At 39.4% G+C, this 25,991-nt stretch overlaps 1 protein-coding gene across 1 annotated transcript in view; it reads right to left on the bottom strand.

Annotated features, from left to right (window-relative positions):
• The window catches only part of GRID2 (glutamate ionotropic receptor delta type subunit 2), a 714,293-nt gene that overhangs the window by 687,300 nt on the left and 1,002 nt on the right, over positions 1-25,991 (bottom strand). The window lies entirely within an intron of this gene.

Here is a 25,991-nt window from a genome sequence, read left to right as displayed (position 1 = left end):
ATTCTGGAGATGATGTACAGTGTGAGTATACAGAAAAGCAAATAACTTTTTTCTGGAGTATTTCATAAGGTATACTGCAATCAAAAGCGAAATACTTCATGTACATAAGAATACAAAAAGAAGATTGTACATCCAGATTTTTATTAGAGGCAAAATAATAACAGCTAAGGTGACACTAGCATATTAAAGGCAGTCACATCAGCTCACATACTTTCAGAGGTGTTTGGATTGCATCCTCTCCCTATGTTCCTGCTCACAACCATTATTTTGAATGTATTCTTAGAAACAGTTTGAAAAGGTTCTTCCTTCATGAGATCATCCATTTTATTAAGTAGATCTCAGTGGTTTAGCAGCAAACACTTATTCTATTAATATAATAAACTGTAACCTCCTCAGTTGTAGGATTATAAATTACCCAGTCCCTGATCTCATTAAGTGACTCTGTAGAAGAAGCGTTAATGAACCAAAGGAGATACACCAGCGCTCTACTGTGTTACAAAAGCTGGGCAGTTAGCATCAGCCCAGAAGTGGTGGGTTGAACAAATTCAACAAGGGCAAACTGACTTTGTTTGGGCAGCATCTACTTAACTCACTAATTGCAGAAGAGAAAGTAAAAGGAAGTTGGTTTTCAACCATAGTGTGTAAAGGGGTAGAGAAGGTTAAGATTTTTGTTAAACTGTGCATACATCTTTGAAAGTTTAAAGCTGAAAGATGTGTCACGCCAAAGGAGGGAATACTGACATAGCGAAAAGAACCATATGAACAGGTACATAGGATTTACAAGTGAAAAGGCTTGTTAAGTCAAAACTACAGAACACACCTAGTCCTTATAAATATCTTTAGTAAAGACAATTTATTGTCCCCTGACATGCTGGCTGCTTTTAATTCAAAGAAGAATTAGAGGTTTAAAATAAAGCTGGATTATATCTTTTTAAAGCAGATGCTACACAAGTAGCCACTAAAAGCAGAATATTCCAACTCTTACAAAGTGAGGCTGATACAAGCTGTTACAATCTCTGCACAACCCCATATGGCTCCCGGTTTTAAAGTCCAGCGACAGAATGTTCTACCACTACTCAAAAGAAACAATCAAACCGCATGTTTATATGAATCTCTCTCAATATTCCTAATACTTCCTAAAAATAATGGTACAACGGCATAAATACTAGAAATCATACCTGCAACTGCATGTGTACCCCACGTCCCTAACCGACTTGGAAAGCAGAGCATAACATACTACAACATCATCACTCTTTTTTTCTCAAGCCGTCCTATAGTCGAGCACGGGGGCAATGCTACCAGGCCTCGGAGATCTGCTAGGCTGGATTGATCGTGGGCCGTTTAGCACTTTTACATACAAATCCAACCAAGCCACTAGATGCTGTTGGAAAGACTTTTGCACACCAACAGAGTGCATATGTGAATCAATATGCATTATGCTGGTTTCATATAAATCAATATGGCAGGCTGGAAAGTGATATGCCTTAGACTAACTAATCTGCTGAGCGTCTCGCGTAAAGCGGCATCAAATAAATGTTATAATACTGTTTGATTTCTTTAGCTGTCAATTGATTACATGTAACTTGTCCTCCACCAGCTTTTCCTCATTCACAAACAGAATCCTAAGCAGCAATTTATTATGGCGTTTCAGTGGCAACAAAAAAAACCGTGTAAGGAGGGAAGTAAGCAAGGGCAGGCATTGCTGCTGTCTGGACTTTCAAGCTAGACAGACTATCAAAAAGAAATACTTTGCAAGCCTGGTCTTGGAATTAATGTCCTATCTGAATACATTTTGTGCAACATGAACCTGCTTCGTTTACACCAATCGCGTACTAAAATTCATAAGCCGCAGTTTATCACAGTACGTTAGACGGGCAAGAAGTTCTTAAACAACCCTTGACCAGAGAAATTCAGAAAAAACAAATTGAAATTGTCTTTCCTCTTCCCTTCTTGCACACCATTTCCCCCATGCTTAATGTATTCTCATGTCAGAAATTTTGGCTTATTGGGCTTGTTTTGTTTTTTATTCAACATCAGCAGATGCGGCACAAAAAGATAAAGCAGGTACTTTTCCTCCTCTCACGTGGAGAGTATTTCCCAACTGGAAACAAACATGCCCGTACAAAAATGAAGCCATTTCAACAAAGCAAAACACAGTCTTGCTGACTGAAAAAAAAAATCAAACCTCTTCATATACTTCACACTTTTATACATAGCATATTTAATTTGCTGTTTAAATCCGACAGTTAAACTCAGCAGGATTTGTTTATGTTTTCTGCAAACAGTTCATCAACTCATGACACAACGCACCTAAAACCAGAGCCTGCAGTTTATGCAGTTTATTAATGACAAAAGGTTATGGTTATGAAGAGAGAAAAGACAAATATAGTCCACAGAACTGTTTGCCTATTTAACACGTTTCACCATACATAAGATTGGTGTGGTAAATGTATGATGAACAAGACTTTATAAAGATTGGCCCGTTTTTGAAATATATACACATTTATAGAAAAGTTATTTAATTTGGAAGATAAACATTAAAGTCAATTTGCACGTCAGCAAATTGAAAATCTTTGAAGACCTATGAACAGTGTTCTGCATAGGTATACATGCCCCAATCTGTACCCAATTTAATAAGGCTGAACATCAAGTCGAGAAACAGAATAGGTCATATTTCTTAAACTATTAAAAATTACACAGAAAGGGACAGACATTCAATCATGTTCTCAATAACTCAGCCACAGGATCCATGTTCAAGAGATCACCATGGCCTTTTTGAGATCTTCTAGTAAAACATAGCGTCTAAAGCCAAATGCAGGATGGTCTGCAAATTTCCTATGTTGCAGAGACTTTCTGTTTGTATGATTTAGTTGTATTAGGAGAGCTTTCAAAAGAACATCAGCAATGAGAAAAGAATACAGTTAGAGGGAGAGGTTTTAGAAAGATGGAAAAAGAGATTTTTTCTCAATGATTGAGATGTATTTCTTTTTATCCAAAGGCTGCTGAAGGCAAAAATACATATTTGCAACTAAAACTACTGCCCAACAAAAACAAGCATCTCCTAAAACAAATAAATAGAGCTCTGAAAAAAGGGAATAAATATACTTTCAGTTAACTGGCTCAAATTGCTTTTTTTTTCCTGAATAACGAACAAAAGTTTCTTACGTTTCTATGTTATTGGAACCACAGGAAAAATTCTCACTTACATGTTCTTTCCCGTGAGTACTGAGGTTATTAACCCCCTCTATAGCTTGAACAGTATTTTCCAAGGCCAGAAATTATTGCAAAAAATCATCAGTCCCAACCTCCACACCACAAACTAAGTGTTCTACATTTGTCCCCAGGTCATTAGATCCGTATGAGCTCAGTCAATAAAACGCCAAGCAGAGAAGGACTAACCCAACCAAGAATGTTCATCGTCATCAAAAAACTTCAGCAAAGTCCTTTCCTGTATAGTTCCAATGTATTTCTTAGATTTGGGTTACTAAAGTGATTGTTTATTTAAAAAAATAAAATTATTGTTTATATTTCAATTGACTTCTTGTCACTTAATTTTATTGGCAGCCATATTCACTTCTGTCTCTGTTAAACTGAGTAACTGGCCTAGCTGGTCATCCAAACAGAATTAATGCACACCCCTTCCCGCTATGTGCCAATGATAATACCACCGCTTCTTGGATCAAGATCAACCTTAACAGTAGCAGCTGGAAACAAGAAGACAGGGCATCCAGATACATCTCAGATACCTGGAGACTAATGGGATACAGAATTCTACTGAGCAGCAGAGCCAAGTGCTGTCATCCTAAAGCACTGTAACTATTCAGTGCCTAATACTAAAATTATTCAGTGACTTTCTACATATACATAAAGAAAGAGACTTTGTGCTTTCATAAGTGCTGTGGACACTGAACCAATTTCTTTACAGAAGCATTCATGAAATATGAATGAAGAGTTTAACTTAATTTCTGAAAAGACCAAGATTCAACTGATTTTTCTAGTGAGTTAGATCCTTTTGAAAATGTTTATCTCAAATCTGTTGTCCTTAGAGAAATTAATTGAGTCCAGAAATTATTCTGAAGACATTTTAGGCTTTTCTGGTCCAAGAATATACCAAGATCACCTGCTCTCTTTCTTCAGCTACCATTTACTCCAAGAGCAGCAGTTCTCCTCGGAAAACATCACAACAGAGTGAAAAGGCTGCAGTGGCAGGCACCTGTGATTAAAAGGAATTTGACATTTTACAGAGGGCTGTACATAGGGGGAGAGAACAACTAGAGCCCTTACGGCTTTTCTTTGTTTCTGTTGCAGAGATATCTTTTGAAGGACATCACTTGCCAGATGGAACAGAGTTTTCCCACTAGAAAACAAAAATCCCAAAATACTTCGGGCAGAAGTTGTTCAAGCCAGCAGCTGGAAGTCAAGTGGCCACGGAGTCTGAATTAGATACTGTGAAAGCTATATTTTGTTCACATTTGACTGCAACCAACCCAGCAGCTATTAGAGGCAGCAACCACCACTGCAAATGAGTATTAGAATGCAATTATATTCATATTTTCAAAGGGCAGATTGAATAATTAGTTGTCATGCATTCATCATACATTTACCACACCAATCTCATGTATAGTAAAACATGTTAAATCAGGCAAGCAGTTTTGTGGACTGTATTTGTCTTTTCTCTCTTCATAACCTTAAACTCTTGCCTTCTGCAGACATCAACTGTACAATGGTATAAGGACTAGGCAAGCGCAGACCGGTTCTCTGATGAATTTTAAGGAATGTTTCTAAGCACCACAGCTAGCACAAATACAAATGACTTACTGAAGGCAAGTGTCTGAATCATAATCTGAAGTCTCCAAATCCTTAAGTGTTTTTCAATTGCTGCAGACATACGTGTTGATGGAAATACATCACCTAATGATTTCCCCGCTACTTTGACTGGTCCATCAGCCCTGTTAATAGAAGTGTGTTTCTTTTTCCTTTTCACATTGCTAATGTGCTAATGGCTTAAATTTATCATTCCCCTGCACAATTCTGACCAGCTAATCTAACAACTCACAGTATAATTCCACAATGGCTTAAAATGTGAAAATAAATAGGCTAATCTCATCTAGGACACTCATTTGCTTCCTTTTCTGAGTTCAGGGGATGTATTTCTTCTACCTTTTTACACAGCAAGCAATGCATCTTTCCATTCACTGCAAAGTCAATAGGCAAAGTTGACAGAAAGTCTTTTAGGAAGTTTTAAGAACTGTTGTGGTACAGAAACCAAATTACATGCTTCCTACAGAACTGCACATTGCATTAGGTCTAGTTAGAGACCACCAGCAAAACATTACTAAAGCCAGCATGGTACACCAAATAAAAATATTCACATATGGAAGGCCAAGTTATCTGCTAATACTTCCTAACGTTACCCCCCCTAAATAAACACTACGTTTAACTGATAAACAAAGTTTATGGACAACTGTCCCTTTTTATAGGCAGCTCTAGATTTAAAGAGCAATCAATACATTAGATTTCTTCCCTCTTGTCTTAATTATTGTGCTACATTCTTGCAAACGATGAACAAGGGAGGAGGAAAATTAGAAGACAAATTAATTCCTTAATCTGTCAGAAAACACTGTAGGATTATACAATACAGAATCACCCACAGAAGAATCAAGCTACATATGCACATTAGAACAGAAGGAAAAATACTTGGTATGCAGGAAAACTAAATGTTAGCAACCAGAAATAATTATTTGCCCTCTACAATAACAACATAACATTGCCAATTTGGACAGCAGATATCCATATAGCCAAAGTACTCAAGTCTCAGTCAGGGCTGAGGCATCATTTTAAACAGCACAGTGTAAAAACTCTTACCAGAAAACTCATTGATCTATAAAAATAACCAACTAGCGTAATTTCTTTTTCTTTCTAAAAAGAAAAGAACAAGCCATGCTATTTTTGTTTGTTTGCATATAACTCCCCTCACTTCTGATATTAGTATGTGGATCAGCCATGCTTCTGTAACAAACCTTCAATGAGAAATAAGGAAAGTCTTCAAATAAGGATTTTTAATCAGTTGTCAAAATAGAAGCAATATTCAATTTTCCAGAATAAATGTTCAAGTAAATCATTTCTCAGGATATTGTTGGGGGCACAAAATAGCAAAAGTATGTCATTGCCTGTCACAAGGAAAGTAAATATGTGCATGAACAGTCTAGGAAGTATGCCCATTACCACACTAAAACACCTAAATATGTGTTGCTATAACCTTGTCAAAACTGGCAATACCATGGTATTGCTTACTACAGGTTATACCATTCAGAGGGAACAGAACATTTAGAGTGTGCCTTAAAGTGACCTTGAAGAGCTCAAGTTGCTTTTTTGGTTTGGTTTGGTTTTTTTGAAGCTCCAGTTCCTGTTTATCTGTTTAGGATACCCCAGCTTCTCCATATTGCCTTCTACTACCAGTGAGCAAACAACCACTGAAGATGCTCTGGGAGCTCACATTTAATTGCAGCTGATTCAGGCAAGTTCTCCTCTCTTGCATTCCAGGCACAACACAAAGAAATACAGAAACAAAGAAACACTCTTTCCACTAGACATTAGTTCCAAACTGAAACTGCGATCACTTAAACTTTCAGATACAATCACATGAAGTTTACTTTACGTGTAACTACACTTTCTACAGCTTCTCTCAAGTTTCCTACATCAACTGCACAACGCGCAGTATAGAGGAACCACTGTACTCAGCTACATCAGTGGTTACTCCAGTGCATTTTCCAAACACTTCGGTGACCCACAAACTGGGTCCTAGCAAGCCTGTCTGCTTTCACGTTTTTTTCATACCCGATACAACTAATTATCAGATACCGCCTCAATAACTTATCTTTCTGGCTTCCTGTAATCTATGACACATGACTAAATATGACACAAAACTCTTTTCAAAATGCACGCTGCAAAAAGGAAACGTAACTTCTCTTAGTACCAGTGGCAATCTCTCTAATCAAAGCAGCACTCTTTTTCAAAATGACCTAATACAACAGAAAGTTCTTTAGCACATTGTGCTTACCTCCAAAAAAGAACTTCCTCAAATTTTTGAGCCTTGCATTGCATTCTCCTGAGCCAATTTCCTTGGTTTTGATGTTTATTATCAAATGCTGTATGTCCTCAGACTGTATGCAGAAATGACAGCAAAAAAACTCTAGGGAAATAGTATAGATTCTACTAATTCCAAAACACTATTTTGAAGGTACTGACACAGCCTGTGCTACTCACTCCATAGGCACACAATAAAACAGGACAAGTGATTTGACCCCATGTCACCCAAGAATTTGTGGAAATGCCAAGAAAAACACCAGGGTCTCCTGAGCACAAGTTAAGTGCTTTAACCATAGTATTATCCTTTGCTTCCAGTGTGCTACTAATCTGACCTTGTTTGCTCAGAAGATATTCCTAAAGCTAAAGTTCTACACTGAGTGCTGACATTTCTTTCTATGAGTATTTTAAATAGGATTTGATTAATCCAGCTAGCATAATAAACAATCCAAATCTTCCTAAAATGTGAATTTGTGCTTAACATTTAAGGCTTACGATTGTCGGGTAACTTTAAAGTCCTATATTTACACTGCTTCACCTGACATGAATTACCATTAAAAGTACTCAGTATTTTAGCAAGACTTCCAGATGAAGACTCTGAACTACTTTAAAATAAGCTGCAAAGTACATAAACTTCTCAAAGCTCAAACTTAATTCTTTTAAATATTTTAAGGCTACTATGCTGCAAACCCATGGACTTTGGTGTACAGACATCCCTGTGAGGTAACAAATTACAGAATATGTAGACGATTAGATGATACGTTTTCTACCTGTCAAAAAGTAGATACCTGTACAAGGAAAGCACAAATGGAATAGGAAAAAAGGCTAAGGGGAGTTTTTCCACCACAGACACAACTGGAGAGACTGACCCGTCCACCCTAGGAGAGACAACTAGATGAAGAGGATTACTCTCCAATTATAGAAACGCTGGCCACAACACGGGGCAGTAGTTGACATTCTTCAGAACTTAACAGTTGACATTATTTGGATCAGAAAAAAGGTAAAGCTGTCCAAATAACAGCATACAAGTAATGACATGCTGAGAAAAACAGTTGTCTTGAGTGTGATTCACTCAGTGAAAGAAAAGTTTTCTTCTCTGCTCGGGCAACATGACTCAATTCCTTTTTTCTGATACTCATGCCCCTTGATAACTTGGAACTTATTTGCCTCCAAAACATTTGAAAGCTGAATATAAGTGATGAGTCTATGGACCATTTTTACGGCCCAGTGTGGACTGTTTTTAAATATATATTTTACTTTGACAGTCAACTGATACATAAGATTGTTTTAGATGCTGTATATTTTTTCAGGCAAAGTATCAACTTACTGGCCCCTCTCCCTTCAAAAACACACTATGTTTGTAACAAGCACTTCCTGTTAACTACTATTACAGTTTCTTCTCTTATAATTTCCAATGGCTGTGCAGTTCTCAAAAATACCTTTGTGTTTAAAGGCAGCATCTTGGTAAGTAAAGAGAGATGTGAAAGAAAAGAAGCCTGTAAAGCTCACCTGAAATATAGCCAGAAGTTTAGAGAGAGGCATGCATTTCTGTGTAGTAATTTGATTGAGTTTTGCATTCTTTTAATTAGCCGGTTATTTAGTGGAATTACAATACTAGAGCACTATATGCCAAAGTAATAAACAGATAAATAATTAAATAAATAATCTGATAATTCAGAAAATAATTTACAATTTTCAGTTTTAAATTTTCAAACTGGATATCCAAATTCTCATTCAAAATAGTGCAGCAAATGCAAAACTGAGCAATTCCTTCATATAAGGCAAGTTTGCCAGCAATAGCTGGTAAGAATATGTAAAAGAGCAACAGTAGTTTCATATACCCATGGAGATATATTTACAGTACCATTTGAAATGTTGTGTCATAGCCAGCTTTACACATACTAGGAATTCACTGTTTAGTAAATCTATGCATATATTTGAAACTTACACCTGAAGCCCCAATTTCTGCCTGCAATGGCAGCAACCCACATCAGCACTTTCCATCCTCCAGCAGAACTTAGTGAATGGTCCCGCTCCATCGCTCACAAACAATCATCTTGGAAGCATATCATACAATAAGCTTGTTGCTTGCATCCAAATTTGCATTCCTGAAACAGAATAGCTTGTTCTACTCACTGATGCAAAAAATCCATTTTCACAACTAACAGTTGTACAGTAAACTCCAAAGCTGTCAGCTGAAATGGAGTTTCATTGTGATTGGCCATGCACATATACCTAGCACGAAACAGTGCTTCACCTGAAGAACTTGCAAACTCAGCAGACAAGACAAAAAGTGTTCGGTAAGGGGATATAACCATCCATGTGGAAAACAGAGGTTCAACAAGTCAAAGACAACATCTGAGCAAGGTACAACAGTGCCTATGCCACTCTAAGTTCACAGGGAGTCCTGATGGTTTCATTTTGACAGCTCAAATGCTTAAATCTTAGTACAACTTCCGCAAAAATCACAGAAGAGTCCAAAACTGAATCCACCTTTCACAAATCCTAGTCTTGTTCCTTAACCATAAAACTGATTTTTCATCTCCATTTCTATTAGTGGAAATCAGCATTCTCACTCAAAATAATAAAGAATAGAGCAGTAAGTACATGAGCCTGCCCTGGAGAGACACCAGTGTAGGCCAATGGTCCTGTCTTTGGCAGCTGATGGAAATGGTTGCTTCAGAAGGCCATTAACTACTGAAGCAGGTTTTTACATCTTGAGACAATAATACATGAAAGCAATGCAAAAGATTTTAACAGTAACAGGAATAATGTGCCTGTGAGATTTCCACCTATGTTTAAGTCTGAAAATGTGAAACCTTCCCTAAGTAGTCTCTCTCATTCACACATGCCTGAACACTACACATGCATTACCGAAAGGCTGCTTATGACTATTGGCAGCTAGTAATGACTTTGACTAAAAACAGCAAGGAAGTAGTTGCTGGAAGGGAGAAGGGAAGGATAAAAGGACAAGAAGGAATCACATAAACAGAGAAGATGTGATCCAAAGTCCAATAAAGCCAATGGAATGATTCATACTGACTTCAGAAGTCATGGCAGAAGGAGCCTGAAAAGGCAGAGTGTAACAGATTTCAGGCCTAGTGGTAGACATGTATTTCTCCAAATGTTCTGCAACAGAGGACAGGATGTTTATACTAAAATTATAATCTGTAAGATGAGAGTTATATTCTCTTTTGTTCTCTTTCAATGGCAGCTTTTTCTCACGCATGACATGAGAAATCCCATTTTTCCTCCAGATACCCTAACAAACATACTATCCACACACACACACACATCTATCAGATTGTGTTAGCAGCCAACCACAACCTTCAGAGATTATGAGAATAATGTGAGCTATACATTGCTTGCAAATGTGGCAGTCACTGACTAGTTTGAAAATCGTGAGAAAAAGGAGCACGGTCAGCAGTCTTTATTCTGATGGCTCTTCTAGTAGGAGCTATTCCCCAGAGAAGAAATAATATAGGAATAAATTTCCATCCACATTCAGCAAAATGTTCAAACAGACACTGTGGTCCAGGTTGCCCAGCAGGTGAGATGAGACAATGACAAGCTCTTTCTGATCTTAACTAAATAGGAAAAACTTAAAGTTCAAGAATATTTCAAGGCTGCACTCGGTCAGAAGCCTCAGCGGTCAGCAGCTGAAGGCAAAAATGTCCCTTTGCATGAAATAAAAGCAAATGCATGCAAAATTCTCTCTTGTGCTACTGCATAAACTTGGCTGCAGAATAGGTTAGAAAAAAAGAGGTTAAAAAAAGTAAAAAAAAAAAAAAAAAAAAAAACTTCTCCATCTCCTTTTCACTTTGATTGTGTACAAAAGCAGTTGAATACAGACTGTATACTAAACAGAAGACTAAAAGAAAGCGAGTTTGGTACTGTGCCCAGGCAAGTTAGCCCTAGGACCCAAACCAATGCCATTTAAAGGTATTGTACTATACTATGGAGATGATACCAGCTCCCTTGGAACTGGCTGGCATTTTTTTGCACGGTACTGCACAGACCATTGCAAGCCCCTAAAAATCCTGTTCTACAAGGAGCAGACTGATAAATAAGCAATGTTAAGAGGATTTTAATAAGTACTTTGACTCCAAAAATTATGTTGTGTTTATAAATATAATCTGTCAGCATAGATGGGGAAAAGTAAGAGGTAACAGAAGCAGAAACATTTCCCACATAGTTTCAGGCTAGAACTATTATTTAAGCCTTCCCCTGCCTTTCCGGAAACATGAATACAAGAGCGTTGTCCTGGGGCATGAGACCAAGAAAATGAAGCTGACAAGAAACAACAAGAGAGCAAGATTACAGGAACTTCACCACAGACTGCTTTTTGCTATGTACACAGACAGCACAAAACAACAGGGCCAAGATGTCAGGTGAGACTGTACTATTAACACGACACGAACTCTAAGCAATGCTATTAGATGAATAGCACTCAAGAACACGAGGTACACTTTTCTTGTGGTTTAGTTATGAATTTCAGTGACAGCTGTTGCCTGAAAAGCTGTTGCCCCAGAAACTTCTCCTCTTCCTACCATCACACCAGTTCCCAACATAAATATTTACACTCCAACCACAAACCACAAATACAGTCACATTATCTTAAAATTCTGGCTCTCCAAAAAGCCAAGGGGATTGTTTGCAATACGAGTACTCTGATGACACATGTAACTGCAGGTATCAAGCTCAGTCTGGAGGAACTGACCTGAAACAGAGCGAGAGACCCACACTACTGCTTCTTGTAAATGCCAACATGCAGAAAATTCCCCGCTGGCTTAGATTAGTCCCTTGGTATTTGATGACTGCAAGAAACTGCTGGTGCGCAGGCAAAGCCTTAACTCCCCCTGTAAGTGGCTTCTGTGGTAGGAGAATGAAGGCAAACTTGTGACAGGATGAGATCAAAGAAACTTTATAGGAAATGAGAAAGGTGGGCAGCAGCCTACATACACAGTAGGAGGGTCAGGGTGGCCAGGGCACGTCCTAGGTTGTTTGGTGAGAGGCTGTGAAAGGAGGGCAACACAACACCGGCCCCGTAACACATGCAGCCTGGCACAAGCTCTCAGCCAGCTTAGATACCATGAGTGGTTCAGCAGCAAACTCTACGGGGGTAGCTCTGGGTTGGTTACTCCCAGTTTTGTCTCACTTAGTCCCCTGACATTAATTGCCCTCAGCCAGCCTGTCCCACCTGCTGGCAACCATGCTTTTTTAAAGGTATTTGCTTATTTGTGAATAGAGGTAGGTACTGAGCAGAGTTCACTGGAGGAGCTACATTTCCGAGCACTTCCAAAAAATTCACAAAGCATCTCTCTGCACAGTTTTAAAAAAATCATAGAGCCTGTGTTCCTAAAGGAACAAAGAGCTGGAACACGTGTGTTCTACAGTGTTTCACTATTTCTACGCTGGAAGCAGGAGCTCTGTTTTAATCACCCACATCCCAGCCGCTTTCTCCCTTCCCTGACCCTTACTCTTTGGTGCTACTATAACAAGTCCTTCCTTCCTTTGCTCCTGGTGAAACCCATCCCCTTTTGGTCTCACCTCATGCTCTGTCAAGGTGCTGGGAACAGGAGAGGGATAATTAGAAAGGTAGCTGCTAGAAATAGCTGTGTGCCCTTGCAAAAAAATAAGGGATTTGGTAGATGGAAATTACCCTCACTAGCTCTACCACAAGTTGCTGCTTTATAAAGTTTGGTCCCTGCTCATATATGCTTTGAACCTGTCAGCACTAAAATAGTTTTTAAAAGGTAGGTTAAACATTTAAACAAAAGGAAGCAAGCAGAGGAAAATGTTGGAACAAGTCTGACTGTTTCCATGCAGGGTCACCACGCAGTACACCTAGTACAGCTTACTCAGCACCCAGTCATGATACATGGGGTCTCCCTCGAAAGGCGAGGTTTACTGACTGATGACTGCAGACTGGCCACCTCTATCCCATTGGCCTATTATTCACTAAAAATGTGTAGAAAATCCATCTATTCTTACTTCTGTGTACTTCTGTATACTTTCTGAGCAAAAAGCAATAGCATGACAAGAATCACCCTCATGATAAGACTGTATTCTCACAGTACAAACAGCCCCCATTCACCATACCTCAAATAGATGTTCCCTATCACAATAGAAGCCGGCTCTCTGTACTCCCTCTCTCACATAGGATTAACTAAAATACATTTCAGTGATAGTGCAAAACACCACAGTTGCTTGGACTGAGCAAGAGACAGTCAAGAAGTCCTTCATTTAGCCTGGCTCTGCAGTGTCTAGTCTTAGGCAAGTTACTTCACAGAGGTCATTAGCTTTTCTACATGAAAAGCAAGGAAAGGTGCAAGAGTTCCTGAGGGGGCAGCAGGGGGAGATCAAGGTCTTTATACCTTAAGTAACAAAGAAAGAGTCGTGACTCTTCAAATAAGCAGGCAGTTCCAGTTGTACTTTCAGCACTGAAAAATGATAAATAAGAATTAAAGAACTGGTATTTCATCTAGGAGAGTTGGTCTTAGAAGAGAATCCCACCGGACCAGGTATCCATTGCACCAACAGGCACACAGAAAAGATGTGTACCCCAGGAAGTAATACTGACCAAAACGTATTTCAGCTAAAGGCATGTGAGAGATATGACCTACTTCTCCGCAGAGCTATTCAAGACAATTAGTTATATTCCATGCAAGAATGCAAGTAAAACAAAACTCAGTGAACCCTTTAAGGAAAGAAAGAGAAAGACACCAAAAATGCTTCTGGTGGCAGCATTTTCCTTTTTCTTCTCAACTGGAATTTTCATAAAGTGCATCTTTTAATATGGAACTCCAAAATTAGGAAGTTTTAGCCATTTTTTTCCAGGATGGATGACAGCAGAATTTTCATTCTCTTCACTTTTTCACTCCATATGGATCTTCCTAAACTAGCAGATCAACAGCTATACACAGTTTGTCATTACTGGATGTCTCTTCTTGCTCCCATCTTTAAATATTGCGCAAAATTTAGCTGTTCCAGTGAGGACAGCAGCCTTAATACTGCTGCAAAAAGCATTTTCTAACAGATACCAGCAAGTTATGCTGATTTTTGGAATAGGTTGGAAAGTGGTCTGACCTTCTTCTTACTGGAAGTTGAATTACTTCTACAAATTCAGTTAAGAAAAGTCTGGGGATGGAGAGGTTCTGCTACTGAGAACATTTCCAACACGAGATCATTCGCTAAGGGGAGACTGACTTTTACATACAGAAAAGGCTGAGCGTTTAAGTTGTAAAGCCCTATGGGAATGCTATGCAGAGAACTCTTTCTCATTGATGAGAACTAAATGATAAGGAATGGCTAATCAGTGAAGCTTTCTAAATACCCACAGTGAGCACATTTCTTTGTTTCTTTGCCAAACAAACTGTATTCGTTGTTACAGTGATGTGAATGAGAAGTCACTGTTAATAACAAGGACTCTGCTGCAAAACTAAGGGCCAAGCTCTACACTGTTAAAAGTAGGGATCGCTCTACTCATACACCAGAAGTACTTACCCATCTATGTGAGCTGGGAATGTGACTTAATCTCTAGTGGGCAGCAGTCTACACACAGAGTTTGTGAATCCTTGAACTAAATATTAATTTAGAGCTAGACTTTCTTCACTCCATGACTCCTCTACTCTTTCTGGGAATTATAGAGATTTTTAAATAGTACTAATCCTCCCTAGCAGATGGTAGTAGCACTTTGTCAGAGCATTATTACATTTAAGCTAACACTTTGGAATTTTAGTGCAACAGCTCCAACACATACTTCCCAAACCCCTCCATAAAAGAGCTATTTCAAAGCTTACATCTGCTGCTGTCCACTGACTTCTCACTACCATAAGAAGTGGCCTTCGAAACAGCAGTATTGAAAATATTGAGGATGTGAAAAACCTTAGAATCCAAAGTGGTCAGAAAGAATTTGTGAAATGAACCACAACTGGTAACCTCTAGTGTATCTCTAAAAAAACAGATAACAACAAAATACCTTTCCATGGCACTTGCTACTGAAGTTGCCTTCCAAAACAAGTATCGGTTATTTCTAAGTAGCGGATATTTCCTTCTTCATTGCAGATGCCTGGAGGTGAAAGGAAAAGAAAACCGAACATGCATGTTCTAAAGGAGAATTAGGCAGAATGAAGAGCTGGGGGTTATAGGAATGATTTTAACAAGTTCCAAAGCACAGGCAATGTCCATTTCAGTATTCTATTCGCTACTCCAAGCTACTGGTAGAAAATGATGCAAGGATCTTGTTTATATAAGGCTAGCCTCTCTCTCCCTTTCATGTTCTAGATAGGAGTCTGTAAACCTAGTATTTTTCTCAAAACCACTGTACTCCTTACTTGACACAACACAAAAAGCCAATTAATTCTAGCCTCAGGGACATTTGGCAGTCTTACAAGAAATGGGGAAAAATGCCTCCCCCCCCCCCCCAAAAAAAAAAAAGTACTTTAATGAACAACATTTTTTCATTCCTAAATCTGGCAGAAGATGATTTTCAGCAATAGCAGTTTCCAATTGGTATCATTATCTATCTTCCCCTGAGGAGGTATTTACCTCGTCCTCCCATACATCATTCAGCCCTATTATTAGAGACCATTGATCTCAAACAGAAATATATTTAAAAACCCATTAACCCCAAGTCTTAATGTGTCTCATCTAAAGGAAACACAAGTCAGTGCCTGTCCCTTCACTGCTTTGAATGGAGGTTGGATCAGGCTGATAATGACAGAAAACCAAACACTAGCCCCAACAGCCCAATGAGCACGTATGCCACAAGATAAGCATGAAAGTAGTTCCACTTTGAAACTTCACTGAAGAGAAGCCTAATTTTTAACGAGAACTATGCAGCTATTCAAGAGAGGAGGAGAAACCTAGATCTCTGTCCACAAAAGACACCACAATCTCTGAAACCAGAAATACACTCTGCTATTTCTCCTTTACTTCCTTCCTAAATTTGGTCAAATTTGGAGCAGAAGCTATGGCTTTATGCCTCCCTTTCTCTCACTCACCAGGCACCGTAGCCGAGCTTACATGGAGGCATGGTACAGACCAGCAATACATTACTGCACAGAGGAAGCAAAGGAAGATTATTTAATCAGAAGGATAATGCCAAGGCACAGCAAGGCGCAATACGCTTGCGGTTATCCTCAGTGTAGAGTGGTGAAAGATAGCACTTGAGCACCACTCTCGTTGTTTGCACCTCTTGTTTATACAATGGAACTAGATAATCCAAAGCCAAGATGGACCTCATCTTTCTGCAAAGGAGTAGTCAGGAGCAATTATAAACTAAAGAACAAAAATCTACCAGACAAATGGAATAATTTCAAGTGAAACTATGGAGGTCAGGCAGGGGGAAACAAATACCATTTTCCATTCTACGGTTTAGTTTCCTATAAACTCAGTATTATCTTCTAGATTTGTTGTTCTCAAAGCATATTTATTTTATTCTTCTTCTTAATGGTAATAGTCTGGACCATCCCAGTGCCTCACTCCTTTGGACCTCCCAGCTTTCCTTATATACATATGCCTTCTTTCTATGGCCTAGTCTCCAGCCCACCTAAGTGTCACAACACTTACCTGCTACCCCCAAAAGTACCCCATGTTCTTACAAAGCTAGCCCAGCCCATCGTGGAGGCTACCCCTTCCACGCCTTTACCACCCACCCAATTCCCTTCACTGCTAACCACAACCCTCAACCTCCCTACCAAAACTCCCATGCAGGAAGTACCACCAAAACCTCCCCCATGTCCCTCCTGCTCCCAGAGCTGCTCTTCTACAGAGAAGAACCTAGAAGATAACACTTCTTTTCCTGCAAACTCCTCCTTTCCCTGCAGCTTGACATCATGGCAACTGTGTCCCTAAGACCACATCATCTTCTGCGATGCTGACACAAGCTCTGCAGATCATTCCCTGTCAAGCTAGTACCTTAGATATGGACCACGCTTGCTTGCTGCCCATGCTCCCCCGCCACCCGTTTCGCATCAAGTTATCATCACACTCTTTGTGCAACTGGCAAAACTGAGAGAATTTTTTCAAGTAGATACTGTATTTCTCATATCTATCCAGGATGCAATCCAATCCCATAACAGGACAGCCATTCCTAGGAGTAGAAAAACCATTTCTCTAGATTGTTTCAATAATATTTTGATAACATTTCAAAAACAAAATGAGGCTGGCTAATGAGGCTCTGGATGCTTTCCGAATCATTGATTATATTTAAACACCTCCTTTAAACAAATGGACATGTTTTGCAACATGTTTTTTTTCCACCTAGTGCTCTTTTCTTTCCACCTAGACATCTCCAAAACTGTATTATGAAACATTTGTGCCCTTCCCCTCCGCAAAAGAGTGCAAGCATGTGCAAGAGAGAGTGTGAGCACATAAGCATGTGTTATTTCCTGCACGAGGTAAAGGCAGAGAAAAATATGTTCAGAACAACTGATGAGATAATGACTATTTTTATTTTGCCAATTTAACCAACTTCACTGGCAACACACATTTCCGTCCTTCATTTCCTATCAATTATCTTAACCCACGCCACTATGCGTCACCTTTGCTATAAAGTGCCAAGCATTAGGGAAGCACTGAGATCAGCCATACTGTATCTATACTTCCAGTACATCCCTGCAGACATATCTACATACATTTGTTCCTTTATACCCATAGTGATCACTCACAAACACAAATGAAAGAATTTGTCTCTCAAAATATTCCAAAAGATTTGGAACTCTGTCTCCTGGTGTACAAAATATCTGAGCTGCAGAGAGATCCAAGTCCTCTCTTTTACTTCATCTTGACATCTTCTGACAGCCACACTTTTTGTTTCCCTGTTTGTACAGCTTCTAGCACAGTGGGGTGGCATTTCCCAATTGATACTCATGTTAAGACTTCCTGCCTGTAAGTAAAACGTCTTCCAAGCCTCTGGGCTGTTACTTACAGGCCAGGAAAAAATTTCCATTGAAATTAAAGAAAAAAATCCAGGCAAATGTTTTCAAAAAGAGTAAACCCTCTGCTTACTGAAAAAGTCTGCATTTATATTTTGTACATACATACATAAATACATACCCCATAGCTAGCTATTAAGCTGCAGCAGAGAACTAGAAAATTTAGTAGTACATAAGTAGTGCATTTCTAAAAAGTATTTATAGCAAGTTAATGGTCAATATTCCACAGCACTGCTTAGGCCTTTAGATTCACAAAGGGAAGAGTTAAGGAAGAAATAACATTAATCTTGGCAACCAATATCATATATTTGGGTGTATATTTGTCTCAAAAGAGGCCAAATAAGTGGAATTCCTGAAAAAGAACATACAGCTTTATCTGCCCAAATAACAGATATCTTACTTATGTTATTTCATATCTGTTTAACTTTATTCTTCCTGGGCAGCAAAAACAAATATTTAAGAGTACAGAACATAGCTGCCATCACAGCTGCCTGCCATGAACTTGGAATACAAGAAAGAAGTGAATAAAAACAGAGAAGTATACGTATTTTAATATATCCAACAATAGCTATAAGCCTTTCATTCCATTAAATGGAGTCCATACTGCAATATTCTATACTGTCTTTGCTGAGTTAGAAACAGATCTTTCCTACTGTCTTTTCCTCTTTAATGACCTCTCCAGCACGTAAAATGCTTTTAAAACATTCACGCTTGAACACTGTAAAGAATGTAATAAGGTAAAGAGTATGCAGCAACAAATGTCCACTTTTAATAGTGTTTGATTTGGAGATCTCCCTGCTGCTTGCTTTAAGCACTTGGTATACCGCCAGTTTACACTCAACATTGGTTGCAATCAGTTAGGTAACTCTGCAAATAGTTTCTTGTCACCTGAGAAAGACAACTGATGTCTTCAAAAACATCTCAGCGGCTCAGGAGCCTAAGCTCTACTAGACATCAACGGGACTTGAGCGCCTGAGTGCTGTAAAAACAAATCATGTTACCTTCTATTATCGGATCTGGGTCCCGAACACAGGCTTTGAGTGGTGGAATTCTAAAGCAGGAAAACCTGCCCCGTGCACTTTTTCATTTCTCTGTTGAAACGCATTTGCCAAAGTGGTTATTACTACATTTGTACGCAGTAAAAAGAGGTAGAGCAAATGCAGGCCTAACACTGAGGTCCACAGATATGCCATCCTCTGCTCCGTGCGTTTCTTAAAAAAGGAATAAAATCCAGAGTTACTTTCCACATCACCGGAGTGGTGCTATTTGATTTTGATTTATCACAAGTGAATTATTATAATGAAATCACCATCTCCACTATGAGAAAGATATGGCTGGACTAACAAAAAATTGTTCTGCAAAACAAGCAATTATTGTAAGGTTCACTGGATATTGGCCTTAGCAATCCAACTGATTATAGAAAGTTAATGATTTAAAAAGCAATGAAGAAATAAAAGATTAAATCCTTTAAATCTGCATGAAAGACTCCAAGAGGAATTTTATAATGATTTTCACTGCATATTTTATTAGATATGTGATATTTTATTCATGGGCAAAGCAAATATCACAATTAGGAATAATTAGCATTTCAGCACAGAGTGTTATCTAATAGGTTAAAACACACATATAATTCTTCATTTAAATTCTATGCCTTCACATTTTCCCCTTTCTGGTTCAGATCATTTCTATTTAGCATAGCAGTTGCAGGAATATTACACAGCTCCTAAAGAGGCAGAAACAGAGAACTAGTGGCTCTTGCCTTTGATATCTTATTTTCCTCCCCTCCTCACATTTTTATTCATCTTCCTTTTCAATTTCCTCTTGAGCATGGCTTGTCAGATAAACCCAGCATAGTTTTCAGGAAACTTTTACCTCTCATCTTTTTTTCCACCCCACTTCCCTGCCATTCCAAAACTACCGTGTACAACGAAAATCTACTTTAAATCTAACCCTGCACTTAGGAATCTGATATCAATCAGTTCACAACTGACTAAACTACAGTATTTGTCTCTGCACCAAAGTCTTCCAATATAATTTTAATACTATATAGAAATTTTGTAGTTACTGTATTATCCTTCCTTGTTAAGCACTTGTCACTTTTTACGGGTCTCTTTATGCCACACTTAAAGCTCACAGCACATGCTTTCCTCGAGCTGAGGCCTTTACCCCACACCAAAGCAGGAACAAGACTATACAAACGAAGTGCACTCAGCGGCACAATACAGAACACAAATTTCTTCCATTTCTGAATTTAGCACCTTATCACTGAAACGAGGATATCTATTTTGAACCTTATAACGTTGCACAATTTCAAGCCCTGTTTCTTGCCAAGTTTCATAACCGCCATCCAAACTCCGGTGCATTTCATCTACTAACCCTCACTTTCATTCCATGTCCTCCGTGACATTTATACAGACCAGTAATAACTCTCCAAGTCACATAAACCATTATTAATTATAGTGCTTTCAGACACAGGAGAATCTTTCCCTTACTCCATCATTTCTCACAGAACCACTTGGGCAACAGTAAGTGGAAAATGAAACCTGCTACCTGTAACGGAAGAATACCAGAGCAAACAGTCCTGTTGGGTTTCACGGAGAGATACTGCAGTCCAGAAAGAGAAGGCAAGAAAGAAGCTTTTTCCTCACCCACTCTTCCACTAAGTACTTCCACTTTCATTCTCTATGTTTAATTTACTGCCTCTATGTCAAGACCGCACAATGAAATTGTGCCTCATAGCGGGAGACAACAGCACTTCCTCCCTCTTTTCTGCGTGCTGCTTCGCACGGATGGCTAAGAACTGTGCTCAGAAGGTTTTCTCCAGGCCTTCATTACCTGGTGTGGAAGATGTTTTAAATAGCACAGTACCACACTTACTTAACAGGCATTTAGCACATATTCAGTGCCAGGGATCACATTCCAACAGCTCCCTATCGCACCTTCTCCAATACGGTTTACTAGCCTACACAGGCAGTGCAGCCATGCTCAACGTTAGTGAGAAAAAGGCCAATGTAACTCACTTTCGGCAGCTACCGCAAGCAACAGGTCAACTTCTAGCTGCTAATGGACCTAGCCCATGGTGTAGGAAGGCAAAAAAATACCACGGAAGAAAAGAAATAGCACCTGTATCCAAGACGCCCAGCAGGAAGCTAATTGCTAGACAGCCAGTCAGTACAGGTTGCAAAATGCTGCGAGGGAAACCCGAGCTTTTATGCCCAGGCCCCAGCAGCCGCAGCATGGTTTGCCAGCAAACTGCAGGTTGTGCTTTACTGTTGGGCTGCGACTGGCTTACCAGCCTCCTGGCATCTCCGAACCCAACAAGCAACCGAGTGCGTCTGGGGCTCCGAAAGACGGGCATCAGCACGACRGGAGCCGTGACCTGGACAGCAGCGCCGACGAGGTGGGGAGGTGTGGGGCTGCCTAGGTTTGGACAGACGCGGCAAGTCCGGTACAACTTTTAAGTGCCTCTCGAATCTAAGTTTTCTTCCGGTTTTATCAGCTTAGATAACCATTTGTTCCTTCTGGAGTTCAGATCTATATTTAAAAACCCAAAGGTAACAAGCGAGTTTGCAGAGGCAGGGAGGTATCCTAGTTTACCTCATTACCACTGCATCACCTGAATTCAGTATCTTTCACACACCAAGCTATCGTGTACTGCAATATATGCTTACGAAACATGATTTTAAACTTTGATTTTTTTTTTATGCAAGTTATAGACCATTTTACAAATAGTATTTTCTTTTACAAGAATTGGCCCAAGAGTGCTACGAGGAAGTCCAAGAAGCAACTGTTACTGGCTATGTCTAAGAAGGATTTTGAATGCTGAAGATACAAACTGTGTTCGGAGGGTGGGTTGATAAAGGGAGTTTTACCATGTTTCCATATATTGTTAATTACAGAAAATAGTTAATAATTATAGAAAATAATTAGAACTGATAGTCAAAAGATCATAATTCTAAAACTACTTCTTTGGGTGAACCATTTTAAAATCCTTTTTAGCATACTGAAATAATGTCAAGCAATGGAGCAGCAGTGACAAAGAGTAAAAATACAAACCTCAAAAGGCAAAAGCCTCCAATAAATTTCAGGAAAAAACAGTCTGTCAGAGCAGATTATAGATACCTATAAATCAAATGGAAGAAAATGATGCAAGTTCAAGTCTATATCTAGGGAGTCACCTAATGGCTTACAAGAGTCATCTCCTGCCAATACCACTTGCTTTACAGGCCCAGGGAGTGGAAGAGAACCATACTTAATGCCTTTGTTCATTAAGTTAAATGAACCTTAGTTGGTAGGTTTATGCAGTCACAGTCTTAAAAGATTTTTCTCCAGTGTGTTTTTTCAAAGATGGCACTGTGAGAATAAAGACTCTGCACATCCATAAGTAGTCATCTCAAAGCACACAGCAGCAGCAGTGATTGCCGTGTCAGGCATTTGTTAGGAAGCCACTCAAAATAGGCTGGTATGTTATTTTTGTCTGACTTTGTAAAGGACAAAGAACTAGAAATAATGCTAAGAATTATTTAAGAACATGAAAAGGAGCCCGCTGTGGTAAGCAATCCGCAGCACCAATTTAAAATCTTCTGAAAACAACTCACACCTAAATTATGCCAGCCTCTGGATCAGGCCCTGCTGATCACTAAGAAACACTCCAGAAAGCAGTGACACCTAATGGCAAACATGCCTTGGGAGGATAGCAAGCGGTAATCTATGGCATGGAAAATTATCCCTCTTTAGCTGTAGAGTAACTAGCACGAAAATACATTACAGCGACCTGAAATACTGTTGCAAATCTGAGCTCCTGGGAGAGAGTTTAAGAAATAATGCGCACAGATAGACACATAAACTATGTCGTGCACGCTACGCATTTAAGTAGAACACGGTTACTAGCAAAACCTCCCGGCCGCTAACCCGCAGTGCGCTGTGCTGCAGGCCTTCACCTGCACCTGTGCTTAGAAGAAGCCAGTCACCTCGGCAAGTTCTAGAGCAGGGAAAACAGAGGCCTCAAGGCTAATCTGTACCTACTCTAGGTACTATATGCACGCACAGATTTCTTTATTTATATCCTGGGCTTTACAAAATTAATGTGAGAATAATGAACAGTTAGTGACATACACTACGTACTTTCTAACGAGGCTTTACCAACTGCACAGCAAATTAAATTCCTATTACCAATGCACATCATAATACCAGCCAAGTGCTTTGCAGTACAACAGCTTTCAAGATGAAATGTGGGTATCACCAAGCTAGATGATTCCCTTTCCCTGACAAAGAATTTTTATATTTGAAGGACACTAATGTCTTAATGAAAGTAGTAAGCGACAAACTCCATGGTGCAATTGCCCTGGTATTATTATCCACACTACAGAAGAGCTTTAAAGGATGAATTCACTCACGACTCAGCAGTGCTAAGAACTTGCCTGTACGAGGAACATAACAGTCCTGGCCCCAAAGAGCCTCCAAGCTGAGAGAAGGAAGGGGAGAGGACATCAAATTTTCTCCCTCAGAAAACAGAAAATATTTCTGAACTTGCGCTTGAAAAAAGAAAAGCTCAGGGCACTACACAATTGGGTGCATACGGCTGAAGCCACTGGTAAACATAAAGAAAGAGCAAGTATGTTTACTTGCAGTAATCACCACGTCTGAACTACTGTTGCACAGTACTGTGTGGAATTATTCTTTAAAAATTTTTTAGGGTATTTTTTCAGCAAAAACTTTTGTACCATAGTATGTGATAGCCAACTTAGGTGATTTTGCTGCATCTAATGCACACATTTTTTGCATATACGCTTCTATAGGCAGACTAGATAATCCATATGCACATACATAGTACTGTGTACACGTCAAGGGGAAAAATGAGCACAAAATACAAAAGCATGAGACCAACTGTAGAAGATACAAAACATATACAAATTGTACAGTTGACAAGAAATGCCACCTAATCCCTGCTTAATTAAAGCACTGTTCTAAACTCCTGTTTAGGGAGCGAGGAGTGTGGGACGACTGATGTATGAAGAAAATACCAGGCAGCGTGGCTAATCTCAAAGACTTTGGAGCTTTCGAGCTACATAAATCAGAGCGACTTTTTGAATAGCCTCATAAAACACAATATCATTGCCATTCCACTCACGACTTTCAGATTCTTCCTACAGCATACAGATCATTAGGAAACTTCTAAGCAATCAAGTAATGCGGGTCTGATGAAATTACTCAATCAATGCATGGGCTCAGAGAAGCAGCATAATACAGAACTGCACAGTTTCAACATAGTAACCCTGCCCCTTTCTTTTTTATATAGGGGTAAGGAAAATTACAGTGGAGTCGACTCATTTCAACATTTTCACAAGAGTGCTTAACGTAGTCTTTCTGAACTGCCACTTCCTATTTACAATAGCAGGCCAGCAGAAACGTAGGGACCATAGGCAGCCCTACCAATATTCAACACAATAAATACAGGAAAATGCTTATTTTAAGTGTGTGCATTTACACACATACACACACACACACACAGAAAACCCACCTACACACACAGACTTGTCCTAATAATCAAAAGCAGCAGCTATAACCATTCAGAAGACCAAATGTGAAAAACTGTATCATACATAAAAACAAGTTGCCACTCTCCTCCCACTGCCATCACCAATTCATTAATCTCTACCACTAATTCTAACATTTTTGTTGTCCTTATCTACAAGATGGCTGATAGTATACTTTGATATAGAAAACAACAACCCTTTACAGAAAGCACACCAAATACTCCTAAGCAAGACAAGATAGTGCACCATACCAAAAAAGTATGTCCCATCAGAAAAAGGATATATATACAGGCAATGTGTCACTAGTGAAGTCCATCCACCCTCCCCTCCCATACATGGGAAAATATCTTCCACTGGAACACATTAACACTGTAAAATTATGAAAATATAAAGGGTTTATTTTGTTTGTTGCCTATGGCATCAATACTACCTGTGGTAGTATTTTGTTTCCCCTGAACTGAGCATTTTATTTTCTTATTTGGCTTTATAACTGGTTTATATTTAATTTGTTCCGAGAGTACCCTGCTATCCCTTTTCATAACTCATACAAATAAATACCATTTATTATGTATGTCTAAACATTTTATACTTAAGTTTACTCAATGCAAGTGGGAAAAAACAAAAGGGTTTCAGAATATCCAGGTCACAAAACAACTGTGTTACGAGGGGCCAAATTTTCATTTGTGAGCTGTACAAGTTTGAACGTTTAGCATCTACTCACTTAGTGTTACTCGTTCTAATCTGAGGTCATTTATTTTCAGTGTATTCATTATAAAGATTTAAAGCTGTGTGTAACAATTATCAATTTGCCATTTTCATGGCAACATAAAGCAGTCTATAAAAGAGCTAATCCCCTTGTCAAATGTACTAATTGTCTCCCAAGACAAATTAATTGTGTGAGAAGCAGCCACTTTGGAATTTTTTCGTTCAAGCAAGATTTACTACGTTGATGCATCTAATTGCTAATAGCATTATAAAAGAAAGAAGTGGTAAAACGTGTTGTATTCATCACAGGTAAACAAGTGAAATAAACAGAATTACCATTAACAGGAACCGAGAAAAAGCTGCCGTCTCTCTTGATGTTAGTGCAGAGACCAACAGCTCACCAACACCGCTGCCTCAGCCAGGAGGACGGCATACCCCAAATTGCCGGGAATCTGTTGCACAGTCAGGATTTCCCCCCAAATCCTGCGACTGGCACGGCGCGTTGCGAGCGCCTCGGAAGCGAATCGCAGGGCAGAGCCGTCTCCTAGCGTTGCTTTCACAGCTTACAGCGGGCAGGCGAGCGGCACAGAAGTCCCCTCCTTTAACGGAGGGCGCGAAGCCCGGGCCCCGCGGCGGCGTTTGGGGCCGCGGTCACCCACGGCGAGGCGCCCCGACCCCGCCGGAGCTGCCGCCCCCCAGGGCAGCGGCAGGGTCCCAGGGGGCC

This window comes from Apteryx rowi, unplaced genomic scaffold (assembly GCF_003343035.1).
Source record: "Apteryx rowi isolate R43461 unplaced genomic scaffold, aptRow1 scaffold_63, whole genome shotgun sequence".
In the NCBI taxonomy this organism is placed as follows: Eukaryota; Metazoa; Chordata; class Aves; order Apterygiformes; family Apterygidae; genus Apteryx; species Apteryx rowi.
Note: the sequence above shows the minus strand (reverse complement) of the source record. Positions and strands in the feature narration are given on the sequence as shown.